A 16,921-nucleotide genomic window follows, 5' to 3' on the forward strand; every position below is an offset into this window, starting at 1 on the left:
AACCAGCACGTTTTTCTACTAACCCTGAATGCTGTGGGGACTTGCCAGACCTTTCTCCGCAGCGCTTTGGAGGAAGGTCTGGTAATGCAAGACTAGAGGAAAGGTATAATTTTATCAGTTTACAGTGTTGTGTTAGTGGAGTGGAAGCAAGATAGCTTTAATGTAGTAGCCTCTACGCTAGTGCATTTAGATGAGCTCTGGCATCAGTTGTGACTTGGTCCTTGGGCTTCAGGCCTTGAATCCACTCTAATCAGTTGCTCAATCAACGCAGTTCATGTTCTTTTTCAACTACATCACCCAAACAAGAGTGTGATTGGCTGCATCATACTGGATGGAGAGAAATGGAGAGGAAATATGAGATGCAGTCCCACTGTAGTACTGCTGTGTGTGTGTGTCCATTTAGATTTCTAAAGTGTCTTTAATGAGCTAGTTTCATTTTGCCATGAAGAGATTTAGAAGGCTAGCAACTGCTAGTGGAATTAACCACTGTTCAAACAAATTATACTCTAAACATCCAGAGAGAAAGTCAGTCAAAAGTGCAGTTTGAACTTATACAGATAGATGCATGCATGGAGTGCAAATGACCGACTATATTCATCTAATAGTCGGAAGCTGTAAAATGGTCAGTGGGATGTAGAGCTCATGGTTTCACTAGGTCTCTCTTATTACTGTAGGTATGGAATGAGATGTGCAGAGGGATCAGTGTTTTAAGGGAGAGTATATATAATTATGTTTTTAACCTCAGGCTCTAGACAGCTTTTTGACTTTTGACTGTAAGCAGTTTCTTGACAAGGCACAAATGAATTAAAATGCAAGCAGCATTGAACTTGCTGTTGGGGTGAATGTACACTGTAGTTTCAGCAACTCACAAGTTTTCTTTTAATAACTTTCATTCAACTTTCATTGTTATGGTCTTTAGATGACACAGACTGAATTTGCAGTCGATCTGATAACATCTCTAAAAGGAGTTTGTAGTAGTGTAGCACTTTGACTTTTAGGCCTACTTCCTGTTGCCACTAGGTGGCATTATGACTTTGAGCCAATATTGGCATGTTGTCAGGGTTGGACACTGATGAATCGTGAAAAGTTTCGAGCCAATTGGACAATGTACATTCAAGTTACACCCACTTCCGGTTCGATGGAAAAACGCACAAAATGGTCGTCCCGTCACGGCCATGCCCTATGACAAAAAGTTTTTCTTTTAATAACTTTTCATCTGTAACGTGTTAAGATGGCACAGACCAAATTTGAAGTTGATTGGACGAAATCTCTTGGAGAAGTTTGTTAAAGTACGACATTTTGAAATGGACAAAATCACACTAATTTTGAACTTTGAATTCAGAATGGCGGACTTCCTGTTGGGTTTAGGATATGGCTCCAATGTTGTTTTATGTACATCTTGCCATGCTACATATGTGTACCAAGTTTTGAGAGTCTACGTTAAGCGTACTGCAGGAGCTCAATTTTTTTTTAATTTTGTAGGGTACCCTAGCAAGCCATTTTTGTGCACCTATTCCCGAAACCCTTAAAATATGTTAATTTTCACCAAATTTCGCCAAATTTTGCCCCTCAAAAAGGCATTTAATTTGCCCGAATAATAATTCCTTCAGCTTCAATAGGGCCTTTGCCCCTGTCAGCTCTCGGGCCTTAATTATGAAAATAACAGCCATTGACATTTGCCAACCATGTAGCCACTTGGATGAAGGAAGGCAACTGTACAATGTGGCACTCTCTATGTAAAAAATGTGTTTGCTAAAATGTTTTATGAACTCATATGCATTTTGATATTATTTACCTGGAAACACCTTCTTTCTATCCCCCCCAGACACAGTTACATTGACACAGTGGCCTTAGCTTAATAATAAATCCTCACCAGTGGTCACTCATGTCACAGTCTCTGAGAATAAATTAAATGGCATCCCTTAATACAAAATAAGGATTAATGATGGCACAATGAATATGACACATGCCTTTAGCGTGGGAGATCTGGGTTTGATTTTCACTGTGGTACATCAACCAATGTGTCCCTAAGCAAGACACTTAACCCTAAGTTGCTCCAGAGGCATGCAACCTCTGATATACAGTGGTGTGAAAAAGTGTTTGCCCCCTTCCTCATTTCCTGTTCCTTTGCATGTTTGTCACACTTAAGTGTTTCGGAACATCAAACCAATTTAAACAATAGTCAAGGACAACACAAGTAAACACAAATGCAATTTGTAAATTAAGGTGTTTATTATTAAAGGTGAAAAAAAATCCAAACCATCATGGCCCTGTGTGAAAAAGTGATTGCCCACCTTGTTAAAACATACACTGTAACGAATTTGACTGTGGATTTTACAGTAAACACCTGGCAAAAAAGTTGCCAGCAAAATCTTGTAAAATTACTATTAGTTACGGTTAACAACTGTAAAAATAATTACAGTATAATACAGTATTTCTTTTACAGGTTATTGTTGTACATACATTACAGCAATGTTTGTTTTTTTTAAAGGAAAACAATATTTTATTGTAATTTAGTTTACAACATTATCTTGTATTCTTTTCAAATTACAGCTATTACCTGGCAACTCGAGTTGCCAGGTAATGTCTGTAATTACTTCACAATACAATATGTTGTTGTAAATCTCTTTTTACAACAACATACTGTATTGTGAAATATTTACAGCTTTTTGCTGGCAACTCGAGTATCCAGCAAAAAGATGTAAATATTTGACAATACAATACGTTGTTGTAAAAAGAATATACAGTTAATTTAGTTTTTTACATGTGCAGCTTTGCTGATGCCTGTTAAGTGTTTTAAATAAGACCAGGCTTGCTTTTAATTCAAAAACCATCGCATTAGATTCTCTTTAACTGTAAAAACAAACCAGAGTCCGAGATGCAAAAATGACATGACATTTTATTATTAAAATGCAACACAGTGTAACAATACTGTATGTTTTAAGAAGGTAACTTCTATTTTTCTTAAGAGCTCATTATGACCATATACAACCAACCCGATAATCGACCGTCGGACAGTCCGGCGAGGTTGGTGACTCAAGTCTGTTTGGTGTGCTCCATGTTTAACTAGTGAACTGAATCTTGGAGGGCATTTTGAGGAACCATCTGTGTTACTTTTTGTCATTTTTTGACGTCTCCCTCTCCCCCTACCTCCCGTCGAGTAGGGAGGAGACGCAAGGGTTAATGCAGTTCGTCTTTTCTCCTGGATGTTCCCACTTTTTGGATCAACGCCGTTGTTGACTTGGTTCCACTTGAAGGGTTCAGTCCGATGAAGCATCTGAAATCACAAATCACATGCAAATAAACTTGATGAAAAAGTGCCTAAACTGCTCTACAGGATACAAAATACATCCAGCTGTGCTAATCTGTATGTGGGTGTGTATATGTGTACATGCATGCGGGTGTGTATGTATATAGATGTTTACAGATCCGTTTTTGTAAGTTTGCTTTGAGTAGTGGGTAAGGTTGGGGCAGGGTGGGCATAGACAATCATGCATAACTGTAAAATGAACTTTCAGATTTCTTGTGACTGCAATAAAAAAAGAACAAGTTTGTAGTTTATTCACCTAAATGCTCAGTTTACCTCAATTCAGAACTACTTTTCAAAATGTACAATCAAATAGATCTTTATTGTCAATGTTTGAAAAACAATAAAACAGTTTAACAGCTCTCAGAATGAACGCCATTACTATAAATAGAATTGGTTCTGCAATGATTTTAAGCATTTAGGGAAATAACTGCTAACTTACCCTTTTTATAAACTCAAAAATCATTTTAAAGGGATTGACTGTAAGTACACTTAAAGCAAAATAAAATCTCTGTTACTCATAATAACTAACTCTACAAAATAATGATCAACCGCATTCTACTTCAAGCACATAGTTACCTTTGAATGAATTCCAGTGTGCAAGATGCTTGCTCCTGGTACACCATATTAAAGATGTAGTAGCTCGAAAACAAAGCTGCCATCCCAGCCACGAAGTTGGGATGTGGAGGCCCATCCACCGGACCCTCGATGCTCAGCATCCAAACGGTTGCTGTCAGCAATTCACCTAAACATAAAAAACAAAGAAACACCAAACAGCTTTAATTAACTAACCACTTATGTGCCATTAATTATATAAACAACCCTGAAGACTAGTGCTTCACTACCAACACCCAAACTGTCACATTTAGAAATGCCACAGAACATTATTACACATTCAGGCATAATCGCATTAATGTTTTTACCTGAAAATCGTCTTCAGCCATGTATGTTGTTGAGTACTGTGCAGCGATGGCGCTCTGTTCAGGATGTTTCCTCCCTGTAGCTAGGCTAAACAATACAAAAGTTGAAAAACACACGTTATGTTGGAATATAACTGTTAAATAAACAGTGTGTTAGGCGCCTATTGAGAGTGTATAAGCCCTTATACACCCACATGGCCATCATATATTTCCATGGCCGTTTTTCTGCTTTAAATAATAAGTTGTTACAGCTATGTTTGGGTTGACATAATTTGTTACACAGATTTGATGTTAAATTTAACCATTATTGACAACTCAAGAATTGAGCCACCAAGACTTGAGATACACTATAGAAAATGAATTATTTCATTGTTGCCAAAAACGTTTGCAATTCATCAGTTTTCTAGTTAGACTAAATTTATGCACCACCAAGGCTGTTTAGGGACCCCATTCTGCTGAAATATTTAAATACACCCTTTTATTACAGGTGAAAATAACACATGTGCACTGCATGACATAAACTGCATCTGGGATTATCAAAAAGTGGCCATGTCTGTTAAGGGAAGACTCCTGGATGCCTCACATCCCGTTTTCATTCGAATTTCTCAAGCCTTTTTTCACCCAGCTATCATTAACATTAATGACGAATGTTTTAAACGGAGCCAGCCTAATGTCCGACTCTAACTTGGTTCATAGAAGAGTTGTTAAAGTTAAATATCAACCGAAATTAAAAGGTCTTTTTCAGGGGTCGTGCAAAGTCAAACGTTATTATAATTTAGCTATACATTACCTGTTAAATCGAACAATGGGCTTTCGCTTCAATGAGGCAATTTTTTCAAACTATCGGGACTTTGTATCAACGTTAATGGGCAACCTGCAGCCTGATCTGAGGCGAAGCGGCTAATGCATACGGTTAAGCTAGCTAGCTGGCTTTTTTCACTAAAGTTGACTTCAATTAGCTAGTGTTAGCTAGAACGATAAAGAAATGTACAGTCAGACAGTCACATATAGCTAAATAAAACATTGTGACGTTAGGCTAACGTTACTTACCAAACCCCCGACTCCGTGGCGCCCGACCGTCCTGTAGCCACAGTGCTGCTGCATGCCTGCGTGACGTTAACATTGACGTTACAACACAGACTTTGAAGTCTACTACCACGCTTAGTTCAAAATGAAATAAATAGAAAAGGGTAAACCGTTAACGCTAACATTACACCCACTATACTTTCCTTAACTTTAGCATTAACTGCTTCGCCTGGGTTTGCTTCCTTCTGAAAGTCTCCAGCTAATGTTAGCTAATGCTAGCTATGAGTGAACTTTTATCGTAGGGCCTGCACTAGACTGAAACACGGTCAATTTAGGTTATTTCAACCAGCATTAACAAGTTAAACCACAATCTAATAATTTAGGCTATTCATAGTATACTTACGTATTGTGGCTGAGTGGAGTGGCAATGTGGCTGGTTGGTTCTCTGCAATCCGCCATCAAATGGTCTTGTGTAAAGCAACTGCCTCGTGCAACGCATTCAACAGTAAATAACTGTACCTGTAATTTATCATTTACAGTCAAGCGCAAATATGCCTGTAATTTATTATGGAAAAAGCTGTCAACTACTGTAATAGTGTTTTGACCCATAATGCATTGCAATATACAGCAAAACATTGTAAAATGACAAACAAGAAGTTACTGTAAAATTTAGCTGTAGAAATTACAGAAATTTGTTACAGTGTACTATAACTGTGGTTGTCCACACCTGAGTTCAATTTCTCTAGCCACACCCAGGCCTGATTATTGCCACACCTGTTCACAATCAGGCATCACTATTTAAACAAGCTTGTGAAAACAAATTTGAAAAACTCGTTTTTTTCATCTACAAATGTTAGACCTGACATCCCAATCAACATCTTTTGTTATGTTATGGTTTCTATCCTGCCCCTTCTATGCCGGAAATATGCTTAGGTTCAGACATAATGGTCAAGGTTGTAGTTATCAGAAAACAACATTGACTTTTGGTAGGAATAGTAAATGAACAGAGGTCTCTAGTGTCCTGTTTAGACGCGATGGTCCACTCGGCCTCTCCTTAATAGCAACATGGCACTACTTCTGCTTTTGCTTCTGACAGACAAAGTCATAAATTGCTGCATGACCATACAAGGCCCTTTCAGGTAAATGTAAACTAGTTTGTGTTAGACATTTGAACTAATGACTAACACTGCCGCTTTCCAAATGCATCCTATCAGGTTGAATACAGTACTATTGAATTAATATTATTCTATTTGATTAATAAATACAAACTAAGCACTACATGTTGATTTTTAAGTGATAACATCTTATAATTCTGATGGCTTAAGTCCTTAGACCACTAGGAGTCCCCATAATAAGACATCAAATACTATGTAAAGGATTTAATTATTCAAGAAATGTTTATCGAAATATCTCAATAAATATAGCATACAATGAATATAAATAGTTAAAGTGCTGGAAATTGAGCTTTCATCTTTGCTGTTAGCAGGGGTGGTAGTAACGAGTTACATTTACTCCATTACATTTACTTGAGTATGTTTTTGAAAACAAAATACTTCTAAGAGTAGTTTTAAATCCCTATACTTTTTATTTTTACTTGTGTACATTTGTGAAGAAGAAAATGTACTCTTACTCTGCTGCATTAGGCTTCAATGAGCTTGTTAGTTTCCTTTTACCTCTTTGGTATTCTGCTTGTCACTGTTTTATCCCCCCTCGTACGCCTCATTTTAAAGTTTTATTTTGACAGAGAGAGAGACTTCCACTAAAGGCTCTACCACATGACTGTATTTCACGAATAAAAGTAGTTGTGCAGTCTCGTCTTGTACCATACTCAATCTCAGCAGCTGGCCAGGTTAGCTTTACAGTCATAGCAAAGCAAAAATGTCAGAATCAACCGTCGGCAATGCAAACACTGACAATAATGTGCACTCTGGTCACTTTTCAGCACAAGACTAAATGTGGAGGTCATCAGCAGCAGATGCATTCAGAGAGAGAGAGATACAATGCATGTCTTGTACTGCCTTCCACAATACCTGTCATACATATATATCTCAATCCTCACCTCTTTATGCATAGAATCATGTTTTAAAAAAGCTAATTTTAAGGCAATCTATCATATCTAAAGAGTCTACTGTATTAACCTTTTTCTTCTTGCTTTTGTCTTGTGACCAATGAGGTTAGAAAATATCTGCCTGGATGAATAAATGAACACCCAGTAAAACTCTCTACAGTAGGTGAGCTAATGATCAAACAAGAGTCCCAACTGAATGTCCTGTCATTCAATGCATTTGCCCTGTTGGATATTATAAACAAAAAGCAGAATTTACGATCAAATAATATTAAATGAGAAGATTATGTGAAAATGTTTCAGTTGGTTTACTCTTAGAAGCGGTGGCTAACATCCCTTGTGCTTATTAAGACTTTAACTACAAAACATGTTTTAAAATACAAATGTGAGAGAACCAAAACTTCTTCCTCGCCATAATACCTTCTTTACATAACCTACCACTGTTCTCTCTCTCGGCTTTCTCTCCTGCACCAGGTGCCAAATATTACACAAACATCATGTCTGAATGCAGCCATAAAGATCATTAACATGAGAGACACCTACAGTATCGGAATGACAAAAAGCATCCCTTAACAGATAGATGAAGTTATCATGTTATGTACTCCACGTCTAAAGACCATACACATTTTTTTATTTACAATTTTTTTTTTATTTGGTTTAGTCTTTACATGTGGTAGAAGTAGTTTTCATTCATTTATTCAATAATTTATCCTCTGCAGTGCTTGCTATGCACCAGAGAGTATTGAAGTGTGAAAACAATTAGAGTCCCCACTCAATCATTCCAGGTGAGAAGACTGTAATCAGATATACATTGTCTCCTGTGAGAGCTCCACTTACATCCACATACAGCGCTGGAAATTAGCAGCTGCACAGTGGATATTCAGGAGTGAGAATGTGGCGAGGGAGAACCACACACCCACGGAAGCTCAGAGATAACACCATACAGACTTCAGCGTCTCATCTGTCACACAGTAGATTGCTATTAAAGCTGTCTGAGAGCATTGCCGTCATCTAATTAGAAAGGCTCTCTCTCTCCTTGTCTTGTTTGTTCAAACTCTCGGCACCTCTATCTTATTTTGTTTCCTATCTGTTTACCTTTCTGTCTCTCTGCAAGTCTGGCTCTCTCCTTCCACTCTTTACTTCATAGGTCATGCCAATTGATTTATTTGAGAAAAGCCTGTCACGGTTTTTGCCTTGATGTGTCTTGGTAATTAAAGGCTGAATTGTTTTGATGCTAGTGTAATCACATTAGTGTGTTATTGCAGGAGAGGAAAAGGAGAGAGATGGAAAGTGAGAAGAGTGAAATTGGACCTTTTAGCGTCACATCCACAACCTGCAACCCCTGTGTGAATGTGTGTGATTGTTATTTTGAGCATTGAGCTGTCACTGTACATGGTGCTTAAAGTCCATGCAGGCCCATATGATGTTCATATGCAGTTCAGATGGACACGCAGAGAGAGAGGACACCGTGGCTGTGAGAACCAGTTGGTAGAAATTATTTGTTTTGAGTTGTATCTGTAAATATGAGAAGATCATTTCTCACTTCAACCATTCTGATGTATTTAAAATAGTGTTGTGTCCAAGTTATCTTTGCTCAAGTCTCAAGCAAGCCTCAAGTTATTTTGTAAGGGGCAAGTCAAGGGTCAAGTCGAGTCCTTAGCAAAGGCAACAAGTCCCAAATCAATTCACTTTTTTTAAACACCTGTAGTATCTGGCCTTCATAAAGAGAAAATACAAGGTATTAGTAGCCCATTTAGTAAAATGGTTGGCTTGTTTGTTAAACTAGTACAAAAAGTATGACAATGAATCTAATATGTCTTATAAGTGATATTCAATGGACAGTTGAACCAGCCAATTCAATTCAATTCAATTTTACTTATAGTATCAATTCATAACAAGAGTTATCTCAAGACACTTTACAGATAGACCACACTCCAGAATTTACAAGGACCCAACAGTTCTAGTAGTCTCCTCCAGAGCAAGCAACAGTGCGACAGTGGCGAGGAAAAACTTCCTTTTAGGCAGAAACCTCGGTCAGACCCAGGCTCTTGGTAGGCGGTGTCTGACGGGCCGGTTGGCCCACTTTTCACAATTCAGACACTTACCGATCAGAATGAGTCTTTAAATGATGAACAAAGTTTGAGGTTGTAGTCTGGCTCTGTTTTTGATGAGCAGGTCTTACATTCAGTAATTTTTTTTTACCTTCTCCCGTGAAATTTAAAATCCAAAAGTGACAACTCGTGGCACAGACAAAGCCATTGTGGTTGTCTGGTCTGACTTATAAGGCTTTATGTGTTGCCATAGCAATGATTTAAACTGATAGACAGTCATCCAATCATGACAATCACATACCGGGGAGCTTTTTGAGTTGTCATGAGTCACAGTTTGCGCTGCTACAACTGCATAGCATGCTTGATAGTTAGAAATGTGGCAAACGTTAAATTATATTATTTTTTAATTAACAGGTAACATTCAAACTTATAAATACATGCGTCATCCAAGTCATAATGCGTCAAGTCAATTCTCAAGGCATTAACTTACCAAGTCAAGTGTCAAGTTTTTATATTTTGTCAAGTCGCAAGTAAAAAAACACATTATCAACCCAGGCTGACTCAATGAAATATACCTCCAAAGATAGAGGAAACATCACCTGGCCAATAGCTCACTGAGATCAGTGTTGGCCTTTGGAGACGAAGATTGCACATTGCCTTAGGACCCGAAGACCCAATGGTTAAAAAGGTCACATTTTATACATATTCAGTCATTATGCGTTGGACACCTTCCCTGTGTGTTTAAAATGCTTGCCTCAACCATCGCTGTGGAGCAGCTATACGTTTCTTTTGTATTAACTTGGTTTTAAAGTGCAGAGGGCGCAGACCAGAGATATAAAACTCAGTCTGTGACATGAAGTATGAGTATGAGCAGCAAGAGTCTGCCTCAAGTCCATTCAATAATGCAGACATGCTGCAGACATACTCTGTTAAATCCCTCCATTTCTGCTTCTTTCTAACAAGTCTGAGCCACCCATCAGAACAGATTTTTTCTGTCCTCCTCCTCCTTCTCATTCACCTTGTGTGTTTCTCTTCCAGCCCATCAGTCTGTTAAACGTATTTCACACTGCTCATTACAGTGTAGTGAGATGTTTGCTGCCTCAATCGATTCCTCTGTCCACTCTCATTTACTTTACAAGGGATCCTGCATCTAAAGCGCTTAACTGTCTTTCCTCTCCTGCCTCCTCTCTCCTCCTTTTTCTGGTTTTTGGTTAACAGGATGTGTAATAAGGGCACAAGCTCCTGTTGATGCATGCAATCTATTTATTGACTCACCAAAAAGTTGCATCTGGCCAGTTCTCCCAAAATCCATCCAAAGTGATAAGGGGCTTTGGGCTTTGCCCAAAAATTTGTGATTTGCATTCATCACACGCATTTTCATGCTCTATCCCTATTTCTTTTTTATAATTCAAATTCTGATTTTTTTTTTGTGAATAGCAATTATTGTAAAAGCAAGTATATGACATTTTGATATATAACAAGACAATCTAGCTATCAGCCATGTCATTGTCCCAAACAATGTTTTTTTTCAAAAGGTTTTGTTACTTAAAGATTTTTGTTGCTTTTTTTGTAAAGTTATTTGCTTTTTCAAAGTTTTTGATGCTTTTTCTGACTTTTGTCGCCTCTTGACCTTTTTGCCTTTTTTTTAGTTTTTTTTCCCCACAAATTATTCAATGTTTTTGTCATTTTTTTCAAAATATGCAAAAATATGCCGGGACCTTCCTTAGATAGTTTGAAACCACCAACCACCCCCTAATGTGAACCCAATGTTACGTCCTTGCCAGCCACAAGCAGTTCAGAAAGTTTGTGGTAATGAAGCGCATTTATAAGGAGTGTCCTCTTTAAGTAGTGCCATCTTCTTTCACAGTCTGAAGATGTGCAAAAGTTACACACTAAAGCTTTAAAAGAATAGCTCTACAACAGGACCTGTAGATCACATTTCATATTTATTTTTGTCTCAAGATTCTGATTCAGTTTCATTTAAACTATATTTAACATGCTCACTGCCTTACTTAGAATTTGGCAATTTCAAAATATTCTACCTACCTGCACATCATGTTTAAATTAAAACGGTGAGCAAAAACGAGTTAGACTTTTAAATAAGTCTAAGTCTAATAAGTTTTGATTTCACACGGGACATGAACAGTGTGTTTGAACTAGCCTGACCTCCTGCCTACAGACTTTGGTGCTCTTCATCTCTGCGGAACCTGCCCCTCTTTATAATTGGCACTGTTGTCGGAGCCCTATGCGTTGAAAGATGGTGTTTTTCATTTTATTGCCAGAATTTGCCTCCCTGTGCCCATGTTCCACTAGAACACTTCCCTCTCGACACTATTTTGCAAAGGCACTGTTGGCTTAGCATTGTCTTTGACGATTGTGATGGGTTTCTAATTAATACTTGTTGTTTGTAACTGCTGGTTGGGTTTTAGAAATGATTTAGCATGATTTAAGCATGACCAACATGGCCCACCACACACACACACACACACAGCCGCCCACTCATTCTCCACATTGATGGAGTGTAGAAATTGGATGTCATTTGTGACAATGCTGTCATAGTGTGCGCCTGTATTGTATGTAAATGAGAGTAAATTCTACGTGGTGCAGAAAGAGATTGAAATGTAACAGGGGAAACACAGAAAGAAAAAAGAAAATAAAGGAGAAAAACCTTTCAACTAAACCTAATGAAGAGAAGCAACAAATGTGCAGTCAGTGTTTCTTATAGACTTTGAGTGACTTGATTTGTCCCTGGCTTTTGTTAGCCACACAGTCTGCAATAACAGATCCCCAGAATATTTACTCACACTTACACAGTGTATAAACAGCAGCTGTTACAGCCATACTTACAAATTGGATTCTCTGTCGGCTTTGTTTCAACACTTTTTCAGAGGAGAAATGCAAGTGTTACTGTATTATCTGTGCTTCTCTTTTATTGCCAGACAAACCAATATGCCAAGACATTGTTAATATTGTGAGAATATCTTGCTTCCTGCTGCTGTGTAGCTTCGTGATGATTTTTTATTTGGCAGCTGGGTGATGTTAAAGAAAACCTGAAAATGAAATGATGCCTCTGGTAGCTAACACCCACATGCTACTGTGTGTGTGTGTGTGTGTGTGTGTGTGTGTGTGTGTGTGTGTGTGTGTGTGTGGTTTGTGTGTGTGTGTGTGTGTGTGTGTGTGTGTGTGTGGTCTGTGAGAGGCCATGGATTCTGTCACTTTTCAGTTTTTGATGTGTTTGATCACTATTTATTAACCCACAACACATCAGTAATTTAGAAATGTAATTACCAAAACCCATAAACTGTGCCAGGCAGACAACTGCTTCAGCAAAGAGGAGCAACACTGGAAACTAGCAGCTCATTGACAAAGATAGACTGATGATTGGTTTGCTAACACACAAACATTAAATGTTTTTACAAAGAATGTGATTGTTTTCTAATTTTTTTATTTTTGTAGGTAAAGCAAAATTGACGAGTTGTTGAGACCACTTAAATGGTAAACGTTCACAAAGGCAAAATGAATTTGGCACCACTAAAAACTGTAGCAATGAAATTTCAGTTTTAATTTTTTCATTACAAAAGAATGTAAGAAAAGTGGTGTCTTTAAATGATTCTGATTCATACAAATCAAAATAGTATTTTTTTTTATATAATTTATTTTAGAGGATCTGAGGTCAGCTTTCCTGTGTACTTCGATTTGAGATTTTTTTAGAAATATGTTGAGTTGCCGATTTAGATTTTAGATGAAGAGTATGCTATCATAACACCATAGGAGGTAAACTGAATTATCTTATGTATAAGCATTGCTGTTCCTCTGGCTTTAGAATTAAAGCTAGAGTGAAAGATTTGTCCCGCCCACTGTTTCTTTAAACCTAGTTGGTCAGATTTACGCAGGTGAGTTTCTTGAAGAAATATAAGAGTTTTTAAATTCTTAAGGTGAGAAAATGTTTTAGATCTTCTTACTGGACCTTTGAGCCCTTTAATGTTCCGTGATGCAAACCTAATCGTTGAACCCCCACAGTCATAGCCACACAATAAAGTTATAAATGTAGTGGGGTGGCAGTAACCACTGGCAAGGTGCTCTTGAGCAAGCCACAAAACCCCCAACTGCTCGGGGCGCTTTCCATGGGCAGCCCCCTCACTCTGACATCTCTCCATTTAATACATGTATAGGTACTGAGCATGTGTGTGTAATTCAGGCCTGTGTGTAATAACAACAGATTGTAAATTGTAACTTCCCCTTGTGGGATTAATAAAGGATACATTAATCTTAATCTTCTCCAAGTCATTATTGCGGTCTATCAGTGTTGCAGTAGCAGTGTCACTTTAGAGAGGGCTTCAAAGTTCTCGCCTGCCGTGATCTCCACAGATGTAACTCTTTGTCCCAGTGTATCCACAACTTCCCAAAAACTAGCTATAGATGACTGGATAAGCAACAGAGAGTCTTCAATGTGATAACAATAATAATAAATTAAATTTATATAGCGCTTTTCACGTACTGAAAGCTTCTTTACAGGGAATGAAGATAATAAAAACAATGAACAGGAAATAAAACAAAACAAAATTCAGACACAGATGAGAAGGGAGGGGGTCGTGGGGCTATAGATAGGCAGAGGTGAAGAGATGGGTCTTGAGGCGGGACTGGACGATGGTGAGGGACTCAGAGTCGCAGATGTCTTGGGGGAGGGAAATCCAGAGCCTGGAAGCTGCCCGGGAGAAGGCTCTGTTCCAGAAACTGTGGAGTTGGACTTGGCTAGGTGGATCTGAGGGACCGTGAGGTCAGTGAGGTATGAGGGGGTCAGACGGTGGAGGGCTTTGTATGTGCGGACCAGGATTCTGTAGGTGAGCCGGTGGGAGATGGGGGGGGCCCATGGAGTTGTTTTTTTGACTGAGTGATGTGATGCCAGGATTTGGAGCAGTTGAGGAGGCGGCGGCTGTGTTCTGGACCAGTTGGAGTTGGTTGATGTTGGTAGAGATGATGCCAAAGAGAAGTGAGATGCAGTAGTTCAGTCGGGAGGAAATGAATGTGAACGAGTCTTTCAGCAGTCATTGGTCAAACAACCAGAAGAGCGGATCCACTGAATTTTTAGATCTTTTTAAGCTTGAAGAAGCATGACTGACCAACAATCTTTACTTGAGCATCATAACAAGATCAGCTTAAAAAAAACTACGGCGAGATTTCTAGCAGACAGCACTCAAATCTAAAAGCACTAAGACTGAGTAGTTACCTGTGTGAGCTGATAAAAACAAGTCATTAGAAACTTTTACAAGGGCTGTTTCTGTGTCAAGACGTCTCTGAAACCTGACTGAAATATGCTAAAAGGACTATTGCTGTTCATAAAAAAGATAAGTTGAGTTGAAAGTACTTTCTCCGGCAACTTAGATAAAAATGATGATTTAGAAATTGGACGGTAATTGCTGAGTAAAAAGTGATTTGTTTTTTTGAGTAGGTATTGAATAATAGCGTTGTTAAAATCATTTGAAAATATGCCAGATGTCAGCAAACTTAATAATTAATAAAATGAAAAGACCAACAGTGGGGAAGTAATTTCATCATTCATTAAACCTTTTTTCTCTTTGGGGAGCAGGTCATTCATGAACTTCTTCCAGCTGGTTCGGTGGGCGATTTTCCCTGCTTCCTTTCAAGATGTTAGGTAGCTTTCTTGAGTTCTGCCTCCACAGACCTTTTCCAGCTTTTTCTTTGTCTTCCTGGCTTTCTTTTTCCTTGTGAGTTCCGGGTTAAGGCCTGTGTGGTTGTGTTGGAGGTGGTTTTATTAAGGTGTGCCCGATCCAGCCCCATTTCTGCATTTGATTAGAGTTTCCATTTGTTCATTGTGTGGTTTGCCAGAACTCTTCATTGTAATAGTGTTAGGCCAGTAAATGTCCATGATGTGTCATAGCATCTGTTAATGAATATTTGGAGCTTGTTTGATTAAGCTGTTGTAGTTCTCCAAGTTTCTGCCCATTGAATAAAACTGATTTAACATTGGAGTTGAAGATGCAGAGTTTTGTATTGTGTGGAGATGAATTTTGCATTCCATATTGGCTCAGTATTAGAAAGACTGTTCTTGCCTTCCTCCCTATTTGTGCTTGTTTGTCTTTGTCACTACTCTATCATTTCCGACAACACTTCCCGATATGTATATGTGTCCACCTCTTCTAGTGCCTCTCCATCAAGGTAGCAGAGAAAGACAAGGACTTTCTGCGATTCCTATGGTGGCCCAATGGAGATCTGACCACCGAAGTTACAGAACACAGAATGACTGTACATCTATTTAGAGCAGTGTCATCTCCCAGCTGTGCATGCTACGCTTTGAGGAGGACTGCTGATGACCATCAAGGCAGCTTTCTAGATAAATAGTTGACATTGTTCATAGAAATTTCTGCGTGGACGAAAAGCTCACCATCTGTGGAAAAAGCATACAAATACGTAAAGATCTTGATGACCTTTGCCAGAAGGGAGGCGTTCATCTTACACAATGGATCAGCAACAATCACCAAAGTCCTGCAAACAATTCCAGAGAAGGACCACTCTAAAAAAGTGAGTGAGCTCAATATGGACAAGGACAAACTCCCAATGAAAAGAGCTTGGCGCTCCAATGGTGTATGGAAAGTGACACCTTCGACTCAGCATGGACTGCAAAGAAAGGATACAAACTCAACAAGGGATTTTATCTGTTGTTAGCTCAATGTATGATCCCTTGGGGTACCTTGCATCAGTTACTCTTCAAGCCAAGCACATTTTACAAAATTGTGCAAATGAACTGTGGCTGGGATGAAAAAATTCCCAATTCCTAAGACAACAATGGGATCAAGTGGTTGATTGACCTTAAAGGGCTTTGATGTCCCGAGTGAACAGGTGTTATAAATCAAATGACATGTTGTCAAAACATGGTTGTCAGGTCCAGAATTATTGTGGCAAGGAAAGGAACATGGATGCACGCAAGGTGGAGCCCACTATTGATGAAGTGATCTAGAGGTCAAGAAACAGATCTCTGCAAATGCAATAAGATTACAGAACAGTGCAACCAGCCAGCTGATCATGTATTACTCTGATTGGAAGAGACTGAAACTGCTGTATCATGGATACTGAAAATCAAGAAGGCTCTACTGGAATTGAGGTCAAAAAAGAAAGAAACTTCAGTTGCATACTCCTCTGGATCCCAATTCGTGGATCGGACATGTCGAAAGCCAGAGGCTTAATGGAAAAAAATTGTCAACTGACTACCTGTGAATGGCAGAAAGTGCTATCATACAGTTCTGCCAAAAGAAAAGAAATATGATGAGATTTGCGCTTTGTTGTCTGGAAATCTGCGAAAAAGAGTAGTCCTACTACAAGCTCAACCCTGTTTGAGGAGATGGACGGCTGAGAGTCAGTGGAAGGCTGTCCAGGGCGGCTATGCCAGAAAAAAGCAAACACCCATTATCCTGTCAAAAGATCAGCCCATCTCCATGTTTAATTCTCCGACATGCCCATGAATAGATAAGGCATGGGGGGAAAGTCACATCCTCTCCAGGTTGGGAGAATAATATTGGATCACACATGCCAATGC

At 38.7% G+C, this 16,921-nt stretch overlaps 1 long non-coding RNA gene across 1 annotated transcript; it reads left to right on the forward strand.

Moving 5' to 3' along the window:
- The first annotated feature begins 2,734 nt into the window (after window positions 1–2,734).
- Window positions 2,735–9,706, forward strand: LOC116674381 (uncharacterized). The gene is made up of 3 exons (XR_004328087.1): window positions 2,735–2,746; window positions 8,984–8,990; window positions 9,642–9,706. It is a non-coding gene; the product is annotated as an uncharacterized LOC116674381 (long non-coding RNA).
- The last annotated feature ends 7,215 nt before the right edge of the window (window positions 9,707–16,921 follow it).

Source organism: Etheostoma spectabile, unplaced genomic scaffold (assembly GCF_008692095.1).
Source record: "Etheostoma spectabile isolate EspeVRDwgs_2016 unplaced genomic scaffold, UIUC_Espe_1.0 scaffold00000025, whole genome shotgun sequence".
In the NCBI taxonomy this organism is placed as follows: Eukaryota; Metazoa; Chordata; class Actinopteri; order Perciformes; family Percidae; genus Etheostoma; species Etheostoma spectabile.